The 17940-nt window shown below is 24.0% G+C and overlaps 1 protein-coding gene across 1 annotated transcript in view; it reads left to right on the top strand.

Moving 5' to 3' along the window:
• LOC117171486 overlaps nucleotides 1-17940 on the top strand; it is a 173399-nt gene that overhangs the window by 113357 nt on the left and 42102 nt on the right. The window lies entirely within an intron of this gene.

Raw genomic sequence — 17940 nt, 5'->3', positions numbered from 1 at the left:
TCTGGAAGTTAGGGAATTTTTTATCGATTTTTCAATATTTGGGGGTTGAAAACGGGGTGTTCCGGATTAAATAGGGGAATGAAACTTTTTTTAGTGTCTTTGTACATCAGATGGAAACATTCTAAAGCATAAAATTTTAGGTCTGGATTTTAGGGAATTTTTTGGACTTTTTTTCGATTTTTCAATATTTTGGGGGATGAAAACGGGGTGTTCCGGATGAAATAGGGGAATGAAACTTTTTTTAGTGTCTTTGTATATCAGATGAAACCATTCTAAAGCATAAAATTTCAGACCTTGAAGTTAGGGGACTTTGTATCATTTTTTTCAGTTTCATTATATTAGGGGTTGAAAGCGAGGGTGTTCCGGATGAGACAGGGGAATGAAACTTTTTTTATCATCTTTGGACGTCAAGTAGAACGATTCTGAAGCATAAAATTTTAGGTCTGGATGTTAGAGGATTTTTCCCGATTTTTCGCGGTGCTAGGGGTTGAAAATGAGGGTGTTTCGGATGAGATAGGGGGTTGAAACTTTTGCGGGTACCTTTTTTCATCAAATAGACCTATCTGAAACTTTTAAATTTTAGGTCTCGCACAACAAAATTTTTTTGTAAATTCGTTTTTTTTTAAAACGTTGCAAAGTTCAGCGAGGTTTCTATTTTCGTTAAAAATATTGGTTATCCTAGGTCTCCTAGGACCTTGGTCATGGTTCAAGTTTAGTTCAAGGTAGAGATTCGAGAAATTTTTGAATTTTTAAAATAGATAATTTCCGAAGGTGTGTATTTTGATCTATGTTTGTCCCTACCTCTTGTTACAGCCCTTTGAAACTCTCCTTTCTTCTGCATACGCATACGGGCATCTCGAAAGACATCTTTCAAAAGGAAACACGAGACAGGCGTGTCTAGATCAAGAATTTGTGAGAAGGAAACCTTGACACGATGGTGGAATGTCGTCTCCTATCAAATTTCAGATCCGATATGAACCCCAAGAATATTAATAATCACCAGAAATAACAGGCAGTCTGTCGAAGATCCCATACTAATCTCAAATTTTCAGAATTTGACTCAAATTTTTTATTTTTGACTCTTCAGTTTAGAAAGAAAATAAATTGCAACCAAATCGTTCAATTTTCAAGCCCAAAGAAAAATAGAAAAACTTTATGTAAAATTAAAATCACAATTTAAAATTGAGGCAGAAGTCCACTTTCGAAATGACATGTTGCTGATTGATGTACAAAAAAATTTATTTAAAAAAAGTTATCCAGTTTCGAGAAAATATATTTCTCAGTTGTACAATCTCAAAGTGACGCTGACCACAAATTGAAAAAAAACTCGGCTGCGGATTGCGATAAAAATGTAATCTACAATTTAATTAAAAATAAAACTTTCTCCCGAGTTGTTGAGTTTCTGAGTCAATCGTCCAAGAATTTCGAGGTTAAAATTTTAACAAAAATGTCCATTTTCAATAATATAGCTGAATTTGTCACGGAAGCAGTTGAATTTTTGACTCAAGAAGATGCATTTTGTGTTGTTGATTTAGGTCCTAAAAATTTTGTTCAAAAAAATGTATCCAGTTTCGAGGAAATATATTTGTCAGTTGACAACCTTAAAATGAGGCTGGCCATAAATTGGAACAGACACGGCTGCGGATTGCGATAAAAAATATCATCTTTAGTTGAAATATAAAATAAAATTTACGCTAAAAATTTTGAAAATCGGTTTTTGGTATCGATTGAAGATCGAATTTTCAATTTTTCTCATAAAAAGAAACTTTATCTGGAGATATGAGAAAGCTAAATAAGAATAATATAATACTGAGATAATCAAAATTTATTGTGATAGTCTTGCACTGAGATAGATGATTATTCGATGAAAGGACTTTAAAAAGACCATGTTTTTAATACTCGATAATAATTTCAAAAATATCGTGAAGGAAAAAAAAAGAACATCGGCACACTAAAACTACGGTAAATTTTTAACTCAAATTTAAATTGCATTTTTTATTACTGTATATTCAAAAATGAGAATTCGACCAAATCTTTGTATACAAAAGTGTATTTGATCTTTTAAGATTCTTAATGCAATAATCCATTTGAAAAATTTAATTTAAAAAAAAACTTTCAACAGAATACAGTGAAACACTTCAATAGCCCTCCCTTCTATAGCCATTCCGAGAATTGACGCCGCGCCGTACGTAGGTATAACAGGAATTGCGCGGGCTACAATGAGTTAGTTCACACTCAAGGTCAGCCCCAAAATCGGCGCTATAAAAGAGTTTCACTGTAGTTACATAGTTAAACGAAGAGATGAATTTTACACTTAAAAAAATTAAAGAAAGTCCACAAAAAATTTCATAGTTGATATGATAAAAAAAGAAGTTTTTCAACAAAATTGTGGAATTTTCAGTACAAAAAGAAAAATTTTCGACAAAACGTTCGAATTTTCAACCAGAGAAGATGACTTGAAAAAATTGGTTAAATTTTCAACCAAAATATTGTTCAATTTTCTACTAAAACGTTGAATTTTTAATCGTAAAGATAATTTTCTAAAACAAAAATTCAAACAAACACGTGTTTTTTTAATCCAACAAAAAACCAATAAAGATGAAATTTCTACCGAAATAAATTTTGAAACCGAGTCAAGAAAGAGAAAAAATTTAAATGAAAATGTTGAATTTTCAAACTAAAACATTTGAATACTAAGCCATAAATAATTAAATATAGTAATTTTCAACAAAACAGCTGAATTTTTTAATGAAAATGATTAATTTGAAAAAGTTTTTAAATTTCCAAACAAAAAAAATCGACCAAAAGGGATAAATTGTCAAACCGGAAAGAGGAATTTTCAACAAAAGGGTGAATTTTTAATGAAAAAGATTAATTTTTTACCAAAATAGACACACTTGTAACAAAATAACTATGAATAACTTATTATTTAAATATTCAACTGAAGAAGATAAATTTACAATAAAAGTGGAATAATTAAATTTTTAGTGAAAAATTAATTTTCAACAAAAAAAAAACAACGATTTTTCAACAAAATGATTACATTTTTTACCAAATTAGATGAATATTTAACCAAAAATATTAATTTGTAAACATGAAGATTACTATTTTATTAAAAAGATGAATTTATAACAAAATACATTCATTTTTAATGAAATAGTTTAATTTTCAACTAAAAAAAAAGAACTGAAAAGTGGATAGTTAAAATTTCAGAAATATAGTTAAAATTTTTTTACGACGTAGATTATTGTTTTACCAAATAGTTTAATTTTCAATTTAAAAAAAAAACTAAATTTTCAAATTGTCCATTTTAGGTTTGCTTTTTCATTGAGGAATGTTTTTTTTCTCTAACAAATGAAAAAAGTCTTTTCAATATTTTTCAAGCTTATGTTTCTGTCTCACAAAAAATCTTATGTTATATTCAAAATTAAAGCAAAAGTTGTTTTCATAGAAACAATCTAACTTTTTTTAACTTTCTAACAATTACACCAAATACAGTACTAATGTGCAGAATTCCTTAAAACAAAACCAAGAATCCATTTGCCAAATTTGGACAACCACTATAAAATGTTCCTATTGTAATTTAAAAAAAGAGAACAATTTTCCTAAAAAGGAAAAGAAAAAAATTCGTTTTTTGGAGAAAAATCAGGATTTAAAATTTTATTTTAATCTCATTTAAATTTCTTGAATTTTAAATATAGTACTTATAAATTCCCATTATTAAAAAACCATCTTATAAGCAAAGCAAATAATAAATCAAATGGGCAATTGATGACGCGAACAAATTTATCAAATATCAATATTAAAATTTTTTCGCCATATTGAGAAGTTAAACAAAACATTTTTAAGTTTTATAAATCGGTATTGCTAGATCACAAGAGGCCATTTTCTTAAAAATTAGTAAATTGGTATTGATGGGTTATCAAACGTTCAACAATAGGTCGATCGATACGTCTCGAAGACGCGAAAAAATACGTATTGTATTTTGAATAACAAAAAAGTTTTTCTGATATGAAGAGAATTAACCATTTTTGTTAAAACTTCATAAATCGGTACTGATGGGTAAAAAAAATTGAACAATTGCTCAATTGACGCAACTCAAAGACGCGAACATTTTTTTTCAAATCTCTTAAATAAAAAAACTGTGAATCAAAAACAGGTGAATTGTATAAAAAAAGACAAATTTCTAACATAATCATTTTTTTAAACTTGATACACCGGTACTGGTAGATCATAAAAGATTTAACAATAAGTAGATCATTACATCTCAAAGACGCAAACCTTTTTTTTTTTTTTTAAATCTCTAAATTAAAAAGCTATGATTCCAAATCAGGTGAATTCTATGGAAAAAGACAAATTTCTGACATAAAAGTTGAATCATTAACCAGAAGAGAGAAATAATTTTCAAACAAGCAGTTGAGTTGTTAACCAAAAAAGATTAGACCAGGTAAAATTCTCCATTATCTCTCCGTAATGGAACGCCATTATCTATTATGTACTCGTACTACAATAGACAGACACGCTCATTTATTTCCCTGAAATTTTTTTTTCTTCTCTTAATTTATGAGCCGGCACGCGAGGTTCTTGCGATTCCAGCAATTATGGTTAAGTGTATACTTGCTCCAGTTTTTCCAATGATATCACCTATCTTCGGTACACATTTGAGGAAAAAATAGAGTCTGGAGGGACTCTACAAATATTGGCTCCCATCCAATGAACTTGGTTCCTGGAAAGTCAATTTTGGGTCTATTTGAGAATATGTTTGCGCTCTAGGTGTGATGGACTTAAAATAACTTCACAGACTTTCAAAGATAACCAACTCCCTGATTCTGATTTTTTACTATTCTTTATTTAGCCTTCATATATTATCAGTTTTTTTTATCAATCTTTATTTTTTTTCCTCACTTTAACCCTTAAAGAAGAAACCCTTCAGATAAATCCATTAAAGACACATTGGGTCTCGCTGACCCCATCGATTTAAAATAGCTGTCAGATAAGAAATAAACTATATTTTTAGCTGAAAAAATAATGAGTGATATTGAAACAATAAAAAATAGGAATAAAATATTTCAAAAACCTCAATGATACTTTAACTATTCGAAAAAAATACTTGGAAAGAAACATAGACAGTCGGAAAAAAGCGGAAAATCCGTGAGGTCACAGTGGCATCAAGTGTCTTTAATGGTTATCCAAAAATTCTTCATTATTTTTACATCCAACTTTATAACTATTTTAAATTTGGTTAGGGACCGTACTTAAATTACATAACGATTAAGGGTGTGGGTGGGGAAATTTGTCATGATTTGTTACGAAATTTGTCATTCATTCTTGTATACGTAATTTTTTGAAATTTGAAAATTAAACATGAATTTATTATATTAACAAATTTTAATTTAAATTTCCGCGCCAAAGAAACCTGTTAAATGAAAAATGAACTTAGCCAACCAAAGTTTAAAAAAACGCAGGGAATTTTATTTTTTCAGGGAAAAGTCCGGGATTTAGAAAAAAAAAACTGACAAAAGTTAGGGAATTTTTATAACTTTAAATAATTTTCAAGCCAAACAAATTTGAAATTTTTTTATTTTATTTTGAAATTGTTTTTTTCCGTTTGTAAAAGATTCTGGGTTTAAAATGTTACAAAGTTTAACGTTCTCTTCTTTTAATAATAAAGTTTGGCGGTATGAGCCTGATATAATATTCTTGTTAGTAATTTATTTCCCTTGCGTATTCATATGTTCATTTCTTTTTTTTTGCAGTTGCTTTCTCCTGATGATTGTTATCTTTTTAGTTTTCAATTTGATTTTTTGTTTAAAAATTCAATTTTTCGTAGAATATTTAGCTTTTGATTCAAATTTATATTTTGGTATTGACAAATCAACTGAAATATTTTTGGATGCAAGTTCAAAAATTTTATTAAAAAGTCATGCTTTTTGTTAAAATAAAAAATTCATCTGTTTTTTTCAATTTGTCTTTTTTGATAAAAATTCAATTATATTTATGTAGAAAATTTAATGTTTGATTGAAATCCGTATTTTTGTGTTAATAAATCAAATTAAATCTTTTTTGGATAAAAATTGTACATTTTTGTTAAAAATTAATTCTTTTGGTTGAACATTTTACTGTTTTTTTTTTTCAATTCGTCTTTTTTGATTAAAAATTCAACTGCTTTCGTATAACATTTAATTTTTGATTAAAATTAATATTTTTTGGTGTTGCAAAGTCAAATTAAATCTTTTTTAGATGAAAATTCAACCATTTTGAATGAAAATTCAACAATTTTGTTAAAAATTCATTTGTTCCTTTAATTCGTCTTTTTGGGTAGAAATTTCAATTGTCTTTCCGTAAAAAATTTAATTTTTTATCAAAATCCGTATTTTCGTGTTCAAAATCAAATGAAATCTTTTTTGGATGAGTATTGTGTACAATTTTGTTAAAAAGTCGTCCTTTTTGGTTAAACTATTAACTGTTTTTTTTTTCATTCCTCCTTGTTTGGTCGAAAATTCAACTGTTTTCATACAAAATTTAATTTTTGATTTAAATTTATATTTGTTGGTGTTGAAAAGTCAAATTAAATATTTTTTTTCATGAAAATTCAACAATTTTGTCAAAAAGTGATCCTTTTTTGGTAGAAACTGAAACTCTTTTCGTACAAAATTTAGCTTTGTATTTAAATTTATATTTTGGTATTAAAAAGTCGACTGAAATCTTTTTGGATAAAAATTAAACAATTTTCTAAAAAAGTCATGCTTTTTGGTTAAACATTTAAATGGTTTTTTCATTGTTCTTTTTTTGGTTCAAAATTCAACTATTTTCGCATAACATTTAATTTTTGATTAAAATTGATATTTTTTGGTGTTAAAAAGTCAAAGTCTTTTTTTTTAATGAAAACTGGTCTTTATAAGCTGAAAATTCTAGTATCTTCATAGAACATTTACATCTTATTTAAAACTCATATTTTGATGTTGAAATGTTGAACTGAACTATTTTTTTGGTAAATTCAACTTTAAAAAAAAAAATTCTTTTTTTTTTGTTTTAAATTCATACTTTGTTGTTAAAACTTATATTAAAATCTTTTTTATTAAAATTCAACTTTGATATTTTAATAGAAAATTTAACTTCGTGGGTAAAAGTTCAACAATTTTATTGAAAAATTCTGTTTTTTTTTTTAATTGAAAACTAATTTTTTAATTAAAAATTTGTATTTTTTCGTAGAAAAATCAATTTTTGTACAGAAAGTTCATCTTTCAAATTGAAAGTTCAAACATTTGGATAAACTTTTTTTCCTTCGTGACTGAAAAATCTTTATTTGTTGAAGGTTCGTATTTTTTAAAAATCTTTTCTTTTTATTTTTGATGAGAAATTTCCTCCGTTTCATTAAATTATCTATATTACATTTTTTGTAGAGAATTCATCTTTGTAGGTGGAAAATTCATATATTTTATTTAAAAAAACTTTTTTCTATGATAGAAAAGTCATTATTTCTACAATACATATCTCCAGATTCTTGAACGGTTATTTTAATAGTAATATATTTTTTTCGATTCTTTTATTACAAAAGAGGTTACTTTCCACTTCTTTAACTTCAATCAAATAGATTTTCTAAAAAAAAAAACACTCTTGAATTAAATTATTTCTTTTTAAAGATTGAAATATTGTGTTGAAAATTCGAATTTTTTTGTTTGAAAATTAATTTTTTTAACTAAAAATTTAATTTTTAACCAAAAAAGTACAATTTTCAAAATCATAAATGTAGAAACTACTGGGATTTCTATGAATATTATATGAAAATACATGAATTTTCAACTAAAAAATAGAAATTTTCAACAAAACCTGGAATAGTTTTGTTTACTGCTAAACTACTGAAATTTCAAGCCAAAAATAAGAATTTTCTACAAAACAATTAAGTTTTTAACAACAACAAAAAAACAGATAATTTTCAACCAAACTGTTGCATTTTGAACAAAAAAAATATAGATTTTCAACCAAAAATGAAATGGTTAAGTTTTCAGTAAAAAAAAACACACCTAAAAAAAGAATTTTAATGAAATAGTTAAATATTCTAGCAAGCGGATAGATTTTTAACCAACCAGTTCAATTTGTACGAAACTGTAGAATTTTCATGTCAAAAACAAGAATTTTCTACAAGACTGTTAAGTTTTTAAACCGAAAATATGAATTTTCAACGAAAGAGTTAATTTGTAAACAAATTATGAAATTTTTAACCAGATAAAAAAGTCATGGTTTTTGCAGTTAAAACAATTAATTTTCAACAAAAAACAATGTTTAAAAAAATAGTTTAATTTTCAACCAAACGGGTAAATATTTAAACAAGTTAATTTTCAGCAACATTGTTGAAATCGCAAGCAAATAATATGAATTTTTAATAAAAAAAGTTTAGTTTCAGCAAAATAGTTGGAATTTCTACCAAAACAGATGAACTTTCAACCAAATATATGTAGTTGAGTTTTCAAATGAAAAAGATTAATTTTCAATTAAAAATGTAACGGTTCAATTTGCACTTACAAAAAAAATCAATTTTAACCCCAAGAAATTGTAAATCAAAAATTTCAACAGCATAGTTGAGATTTCTGTTAAAATAGATGAATTTTCAAACAAGTTGTTAGATTTTCAACTAAAGAAGGTAGATTTTGAACAAAAAATGAAATGGTTAAATTTTCAGTTACAAATATTAATTTTCAACCTACTATTAGTTAAATTTTCAATCAAATAGTTGACATTTCTACCAAAATAGATTCATTTTCAACCGAATAGTTCAATTTTCAACAACAACAAAAAAATGTGAAACCAATTGTTGAATTTTAAGCCAAATAGTCAAATTTTAAACTGAAAGAGATGGATTTTCAACCAAATATGTTAGTTAAATTTTCTATCAAACAAAAGAATCTTCAACCGCAAATAGTTGAATTTTCTATCAAACTGTTGTAATTTCAAATAGAAAAACACAAAGTTTTTATAAAATAGTTGAATTTTTAACTAAAAAATATGAAATGTCAACAAAAAAAACTATTTTTCAACGAAGTAGTTAAATTTTTAACTAAAAAATGAATTTAAAAAAATATTTAGACAAAAAAGTTATTTTTAAACCAAATTGTTTAAACTTTTACCAAAATCGATAAATTTTCGAACAATACTTTAATTTTCAACTAGAAAAGGTCGATTTTTAACAAAAACTGGAAGGGTTACATTTGCAGTCAAAAAAAAAAATTTTTAACAAAAAAGAACAGTTTTCAACAAAATAGTTAAATTTTCAATTAAAAAGATAAATCTTCAGCCAAATAGTTTAATTTTCTATAAAAACTGTTGAATTTTTTAACAAAAAATGTTAAATTTCAACAAAAAAGTTTAGTTTCAACTAAATTGAATAATATTTAATCAAATAGTTGAATTTCTACCAAAGATGGAATGGTTAAATTTTCAGTTAAAAACATTAATTTCCAACCAAAGAAAGCAATTGTTAGCGAAATAGTTTAATTTTCAAGCAAATAGTTGAAATTTTTACCAAAATAGATGAACTTTCAAGAAATTATTTGTTGAAAATTTATTTAAAAATGTTGAATTTTTAACCAAAACATGTGAAATTTCAACAAAAAAGTTAATTTTCGACTAAATTGGAGAATTTTTAAACAAAAATGGAATATTTGAGTTTTATCATTCCCTATAGTTAATTTAATTAAATATTTGAAATTTCTAACAAAATAGATGATCTTTCAAACAAAAAAAGATAGAATTTTAACAAAAAATGGAACGCATACATTTTAAATTACGAAAGTTTATTTTTAACAACAAAAAAGGAACAATTTTTAACAAAATAGTTAATTTTTTAACCATGTAGTTGAGTTTTCTAACAAACCGTTGAATTTCTAAATATTTAACTAAAAAAATCTTGATTTTAATCCAAAAATGGAATGGTTAAATTTTTAATTACAAAAGTTAATTTTCAACAACAACAAAAAAAACATCTTTCAAGCAAGTAGCTTAATTTTCAACGAAAATGATAAAGCTTCAACCAAATAGTTAAAATGGATATTAAAATTCATTAATTTTTAACTAAAAATATAAATTTCCCACAAACAATGGAATGGTTAAATTTTCAGTTAAAAATATTAACTTTCAATATTAAAAAACGAATTTTCAATAAAATAGTTAAATTTTCAACCAAAAGGTAATGGTAATTATTCATATCTAAACCAAAAAAATATAATGATTTAAAATTTTTTAAAAACTTAAATTCAACTAAAAAATACGAACTTTTAAGAAAAATATTGAAATCCTCAACCAAAACAGATCAATTTTCATTTAAACAGTTTAATTTAATTTTATTTAATTTCCCCAATTAAAGTATTGCATGGCCTGCAATATTATGCAGTGGAAAAGTTGCAAAAATTTATTTTTGTTTTGAGTAATTAAAACGACATCCTGTAATTTGTCATTTATTTCAGGAAATTCTTTTTTCTTTATTAGTATTTCTTAGATTAGAATAATAAATTGCAGTAATCATAGAAATGATTATAAATCAAAGGCATTTCTTCATACTCGTTATGAAGATGATAGGTACTACAAAGTAATCAAAAACGTCGAATTCCGTTATAAAAAGCTGGTTATCCTTCCGCGTATGAATGCTGAATGGCATGTCTTCAAGATAGATAGTCATTGGATTCCATTGGGTGTCAATCTCGTCGCAATCTATACTGAGATTTTTTTTTTAATGGTTTCTTGGGAAATTTGTAGTTATATGCAGATCTTTCTTTTAACGATTTTTTTTTTTAATTTTTAATTTAATCATTCTCTTTGATTCATACGATTTGCGCATAATTTATTCATATCATAATTTTATATTCTTTATGCTGCGTGTACACAAAATTTATACCGATTTTTTAAATTTATTGATTGTATTTGACAAAAAAAAAATCTTTTTTGTTCCAGGTGAGTTCAACTTTAAGACCTTCGTGTTATCAAAAACGTAAGCAATAATTTGAAAAACTAATATATTTTTGGATCAGAATTTATCTTGTTGGGTTAAAAATTCTATTTTGTGGAAAATTCAACTATTTGGTTAAAAACAATCCGCTATTTGGTTGAAAGTTTTTTTTTTTTTTCTTCAAGATTTATTTTTTTTTAAGATTCATCTCTCTTTTGTTGCATATCTGACTATTGTTTTTTAATTTAATTATTTTCTTAAAAATGTTTTTTTCTTCGGTTTCGAATTAATTTTTTTGACTGAAGATTGTAAATATTCCATTTTTGTTTAAACATTTATATTTTTTCAATTTATACTGTTTTTTATTTTTAATTAAAATCTGTTTTGCTTAAAATATAAAATACTAGGTTTAAAGTTAAACTACTATGAAAAATTAATATTTTTGTTTAAAAATTCATTTTTTTCTTGAAAATTCATCGCTTTAGTGGAAAATCTAACTATTCCACATTTAGAAAAATGAATCTTTTTGTTTAAAAAATCATATTTTGGATTACATTTTAAACCCTTGTGTTGAAAATTCATTCTTCTTTGTTAATACATTTATTATTTTAGTTGAAAATTCATCTCTACGTTTGAAAATTAAACTATTTGCTTGAAAATTAATTTTTTCGATTTAGAATAATTTTTTTTTAAAGAAAAAATGTAATCATTCCAGATTTGTTTGGAAATTTATATTTTTAATTCAAAATTGAACTTTTATAGTTGACAATTATTCAACCATTTTAAGTTTTTATTGAATTACACTGTTTTTTATTTAAAATTAAAATCTGTTTTCGTTGAAATAGCGTAACTATGTAACAAATGTTTTGTTGAAAATTGATCGTTTTTAGTTGAAAAATCAACTACTGGATTTTAATTTTAACTACTTTTAAAAAATGAATTTTTTATTGGTTTAAAGTTTGAATAATTTAGTTGAAAATTCATATTTTTTAGTCGAAAATTCAACTGTTTTATAGAAAAATGGTCTTTTTGGCTTTAAAATTAAACAGTTAAGTAGAAAATTGAACTATAATTAGTTGAAAATGAACTTTTTTGTTAAAAATACATATTTTTGTTTAAAAATTCAACTATTTGGTTAAAAATTAAACTATTTTTATGAAAATTGAACTATTTGATAGAAAATCAATGTTTTTGTTAAGAAAGCATATTTTCAGATTATAAATTCAACTGCTTTCTATAGAAATTGCCTTTCTGCTGGTATAGAATATCAATTTTCTTAGTATAAAATGCACATCTTTGGTTAAAAATTTAACTTTTTTGTTGAAAATTTTTGTTGTTAAAAAGTAGTTTTTTTCATCTCAAAATTTATATATTCCACTTTCAGTTGTAAATATATCTGTTATAAATTACAAATGCAACTATACGGTAAAAAATTCGTCTTTTTGATTAGAAAATTAATTATGTTCGTTGAAAATTCAATTTTTTGTCGAAGATTTAACTATTTGGTTGAATATTAGTTTTTTTACTGGAAATAATATTTTTAAACTGAAAATTGTTTAATTCCATTTTTGGTTCAAAAAATATCCTTTTTATTTGGATATTCATATTTCTTCATTAAAAATTGGTCTATTTGGTTAAGAATTCAACTATTTTGTTGATAATTGGTCTTTTTTCGCTTAATTCAACTGTTTGAAAATTCATTTTTAATTTGAAAATTTAACTATTCCATTTTTTTTAATTTGACTGTTTTCTTGAATATTTAATTAATTTGTTTCAAAAAGCCCTTTATTTTTTTAATAAGTTATTTTTTGTTGTTTGAAAATCCAAATGTTTTTTATTTGAATTTTAATCTTGTTTGTTGAAAATTCAACTGTCTTCGAATAATATATCTTTTGGCTAGAATATTTAACTCTTTGGTTAAAAGTTTAACTATTTTATTGTTGATGCAAATATTTGATTAAAAAATTGTTTTTTTTCGGAAGAATTCGTCCTTTTGGATTAAAAATTCATCTCTTTTTGAGTAAACAATTTTTGTCGTTAAAAAAACCGATTTCCTCTGTTTTTAGAGAATTTCGTTAATTCAGAATGATTTTCTTAATTTGAAAATTATTTTTGCTTAAATGACAAAAATTCATTTATAATTTTATGACAATTTATTTTAAAAAAGAACAAAAAATTCAACTTTGACCTGAATGCGCAACTGTCAAATTTTAATCAAATTAAAAACTTTTTTTTGGTCTCTATTACGCTTTCCCAAAGGCACCTCCAAATAATTTTCAACAAAATAGTTCAGTTTTCAACCAAACTGATATTACTATTAACTACAGAATTTAACTTTTAACCAAGAAAGATTTTTCAATGAATAAATAAAAAAATCTCATACAAACTGTTGAGTTTTCAGACTATAAAAGACGAATTTTTGAAAAAGAAAATTGAATTTATAAACGAAAAATATTCATATTCTATTAAAAATAATTAAATTTTCAACGCAAAAAAGATCAATTTTGTAGAAAAAATGCGAAACATACATTTATAGTAAAAAAAATTCATAAAAAAAAATGTTCAACAAAATTGTCGTTAAAGTTCTAACCAAAGAAATTAACTTTCAACTAAAATTATGCATCTTCAAAAAAAAAAAAAAAATGCACTTTAACAAAGTAATTGAATTTTCAACCAAAAAGACAAATTTTCAACCAAACAGGTTTTTAAAAAATCCACAAAAAAAGAAATAGTTTAATTTTTCGTTGATAACATTAATTTTTAATTTAACAAACAACTAATTTTCAACCAAAAAAATGAAATCTCAGACCAAAAGATTGATTTTCTATTCAAAAAGAATATTTTTTTTTACAAAATACATGAATCTTCAACCAAGTATTTTCATTTTTAATTAAAATGTCCACCTAGTACTTAAATTTTCCACCAGCAAGGCTAATTTTCTATAATAAAATACAGATTTTCAACTAAAAAAGATCATTTTTCAACAAAAAATAGAATTATTTAATTTTCAATTAAAGAAATAAGTTTTTATTCAAATAAACCAAATTTTTAACAAAAATTAAATTTTCACCCGTACAAATCAATTTTCAATCAAAAAGATAATGGCAATCAAAATTTTTTTGACAAAGTAGAATAGTCAAATTTGTTGTTAAAAAAATTAATTTTTAGCAGAAAAACAACTAATATTCAGCCAATGAAATTGATTTTAAACCAAAATGATTCATTTTCTGCTAAAAAATCCTATTTTTAACAAAATACATGAATTTTCAATTAAAAGGGTTAATTTATGAGAAAAAAAATCAACAAAATAGATGAATTTCCAACTCAAAAAGATAATCCTTTAACAAAAAATAGAATAATTTTTATTTTCAGTCAGAGAAACAAATATTAAACCAAATAAAATAATTTTTTAACGAAATAGTTGAATATTTAACCAAAAAGCTGAAATTTCTGTCAAAAACAATTTTTGACAAAAAATGGAATAGTTAAATCTACCAAAAAATAATAATGTTTTATAAATACATGAATTTTCCACCTAATAGTTGAATTTTCAACCAAAAAGGTGAATTAGTCCCCAAGAAGATTAATATTCTACCACAAGACAAATTTGCAACAAAATGCATAAATTTTCAAAAAAAAAAAACAGTTGAATTTTCAACTGAAGTAGTTTGATATTCAAACTAACATGAAAGAATTAAATTTTCAGTTGAGAAAAGAATTTTAAAAAATATTAACTAAATATTTAAATTTTGAACGAAAAAAGCGATTTCTTAACTAAAATAATGCATCAGCCAAAAAAATTAATTTTTAAATTCAAATGTTTTTGAGAAAAGATTTTCTGTGAAACCCATAATATAATGTTGGAAAATAAAACGAGCTTTTTTTTAAAGAAAAACTTTTAGTATCTTTAAAAAATGCATAACTTTTGTCAAATAAACTAAGCTTTATTTATTTAAAATTATGATTACGAACTATTGAATTTACGAGATATTCTAAAATTGGAATTCCAGAGAAATCCTATTATATTTAAAATTGCAGGTGACAAATTACAGGTAAGAAATTGCAGGATACATATAATCTTAGGACCTGTTTCCAACTCTTTTAGAACTGGTAGAATTTCAACTGAAAATGTTGAGACCTTCCTCTTTTAATAGAGATTAGCTAACAATAATTAACAATAGATGAAGATTTATTTAGTCCTTCGCCTTAAACTTTAAAGTCGACCATGGATTTGAAGGTGTCTTTTGTCGGATTTTACACCAATACTAGTTTTAGGGCGGAGAACTAATGATCATCTATTGTTCATTATTACCTGGTTGGTATTGTCGCTAAAGGTGTGAAAATTCTCAATAGGCATACAAATTCTACCAGTTCCTCAAATTTGGGAAACAGGTGCTGTAAGAATATTTCTATTCACCAAATTTCCCATTGTCAGGTATTTATTTTGGCAATAAATAAAAATATTTAAATTTTGTTTTTTATATTATTTTAGGGATTAAACTTCGAAAATCTCGTAAAATACTTAAAATCGAGCATTGTTATACTTTTCCCCGTTTTTGTTCCACAAAGTTTTGATTTATTTTTCAAGAATCATAAACACTAATTGAAGATATTAGAAAATCAGGCGAGTTTAAAAAGACTGTCTGTATTAATACCGATTAATTTTCTCCCCAAAAAATGCAAATTTTCAATAATTATTCGTCAACCTAAAAAAGGAATTTTCAATATAATAGTTTTTTTTTAAACCAAAATGATGATCAAATAACCAAAAAATAAATTTTTAACGAATGAATTCAATTTCTATCCAAGTATTGTTTAGTTTTGAACCAAAAAAGATGAATTCTCAACGGAAAATTGAATATAGTTAATATTTCAAACAAATGGATTTTTATTTTAAAAGAAAAACAGTTGGATTATCAAAAAAAAAAAAGATCAATCTTTAATCAAAAATGGAATAGTTAAATTTGCAGTTTAAACGAAATAATTTTATATAAGAAAAGTTTTTATTAAAATAATTGAATCCTCATCCAAATAAATTATGTTTTAACTGAAGAGAAGAATTTTTAACAAAAAAAAAAAAGATTATATTCTGCAATAAAAAACAGTTGAATTCAGCGAAAAAGTCGAATTTTTAGCTAAATAATAACAATTTCCCACAAAAAATTGAAGAATTAGATTTTTAGTTGAAAAAAATAAGTTTCAAACAAATAGTGCAATTTAAAAATAAAAAACATTAATTTTTAAACAAAAGTGAATTAGTTACGTTTTCATTTTATATTTTTAATTTTTCAAACAAAAATATGAATTCTCAACAAAAAATGTAATCCTTGTCAAAAAATAAGTAATAATATAAAAAAGTTTTATTTTTAATAAAAAACCGTTGGATGGAATCAATTAAAACGATTTTTCAACAAAATAGTTAAACCGTTAACCAAAACCGATGGATTTTTAACCAAATGTTGAATTTTCAACTGAAAACATAAATTTTTAACCAAAAAGGTTCATTTTAAATAATGTAGTTTATTATTCAAGTAAACAAGATCAATTTTCAACAAAAAATGGAATAGTTCAATTTGAATTTGAAAACATTATTTGTTTAACAAAAAATATGAACTTTGAACAAAATATTTAAATCCTTAACCAAACAGATGAATTTTTAACTGAGTAGAAGATTTTTTAAACAAAAAGAATTTTTATTTTAAATAAAAAAGAGTTGAATTCACCCGAAAAGTAGAACTTTCCAAAGTGCACGAATTTTTAAACAAATAATTAAATTTACAGCTAAAAAAATAAAAATCTTCATTAATAAATGAAATATTTAAATATTCAGTTAAATTATTTGAGACAAAAAATATTAACAAAATATTCCAATTTCCAATAAAACAAAAGCAGTTTTCAACAAAATAAATAAATTTTTGAATAAAAAAGGCCAATTTTTGAACGAAAGTCAATCATATTTTCAGTTAATCATATTACTTTTCAACAGCAAAAAATCGCCTTTTTCACAAAATCGTTAAATTCTAAACCAAAGAAATTAATTTTCGAGCACATAGTTGAATTTTCAATTGAAAGAGATCAATTTTCACCCAAACATTAATTTCTTACGTTTTCAGTTTAAAAAGAAAATAATTTTCAACCAAAGAAATGAAACTTCATAAAATAAAATGTTTAAAAAAGTAGTTTAACTTTCTACCCAAGTGGTAGAATTTCCAACGAAAAATGTAATACGTACAACAAAAGAACTAACAATAATAATAATACAAAAAAATATTTTTAATAAAAATTAAAAACAGTCGATTGAAATCAAACAAGACGACTTTTGTTAAAAATAGATGAAGCAAACAAGAAAAAAATATCAACAAAATTCTTGAATTTTCATTTTAATAAACTAATTATCTGCAAAACTTAAAACTGCCCAAAAATGGTTCAATTTAGAATTTCTTGAAAATTTACCAAAAAATTTGAAACCTGAAATTTGCGTCATCTTGAATCGAGAAAACATATTATTGTTTTAAATTAATGAGAAAAAACATACCATTTTTGTAGAATGTAAAGCGTTCCTAAGTCGTGAATTTTACCAATCTTTTTTTAAACGCCGAGGAAAAAAAAACTTTTCCAAAAAAGTATGTATTTAACTCAATAAAAAAATCTTTTTCGCTCTCAAATAAAAATATATTTACTTATAAAAATAAATTTCAATAAATTTCAGATGTGAACATTTTAAAATTTTATTGTTTATCTATTCTTCAATGTACTACTGTATTTTTTTATTGCCATATTGAATTATCTGATTAAAAAAAAAAAATTATTATAGTTCAAAATTTTTAACATATATTTAAAATTGTTTAGTTCTAATTATTTAAGACTGTTTGCTTCTAAATTTTAGTTTAGTTTGAAAGGTGGAATTTTTGAAAATCTTATTTTTTTGAAGGTTGTAATGTTATTCAGTTATAAACGAAGAATGTAAAAAATGTCTTCATTTTTCCTCTTCTTGAGTATAC

The sequence above is a fragment of the Belonocnema kinseyi genome, chromosome 4, assembly GCF_010883055.1.
Source record: "Belonocnema kinseyi isolate 2016_QV_RU_SX_M_011 chromosome 4, B_treatae_v1, whole genome shotgun sequence".
Classification (NCBI taxonomy): Eukaryota; Metazoa; Arthropoda; class Insecta; order Hymenoptera; family Cynipidae; genus Belonocnema; species Belonocnema kinseyi.
This window is presented reverse-complemented; position numbering and strand designations above follow the sequence as displayed.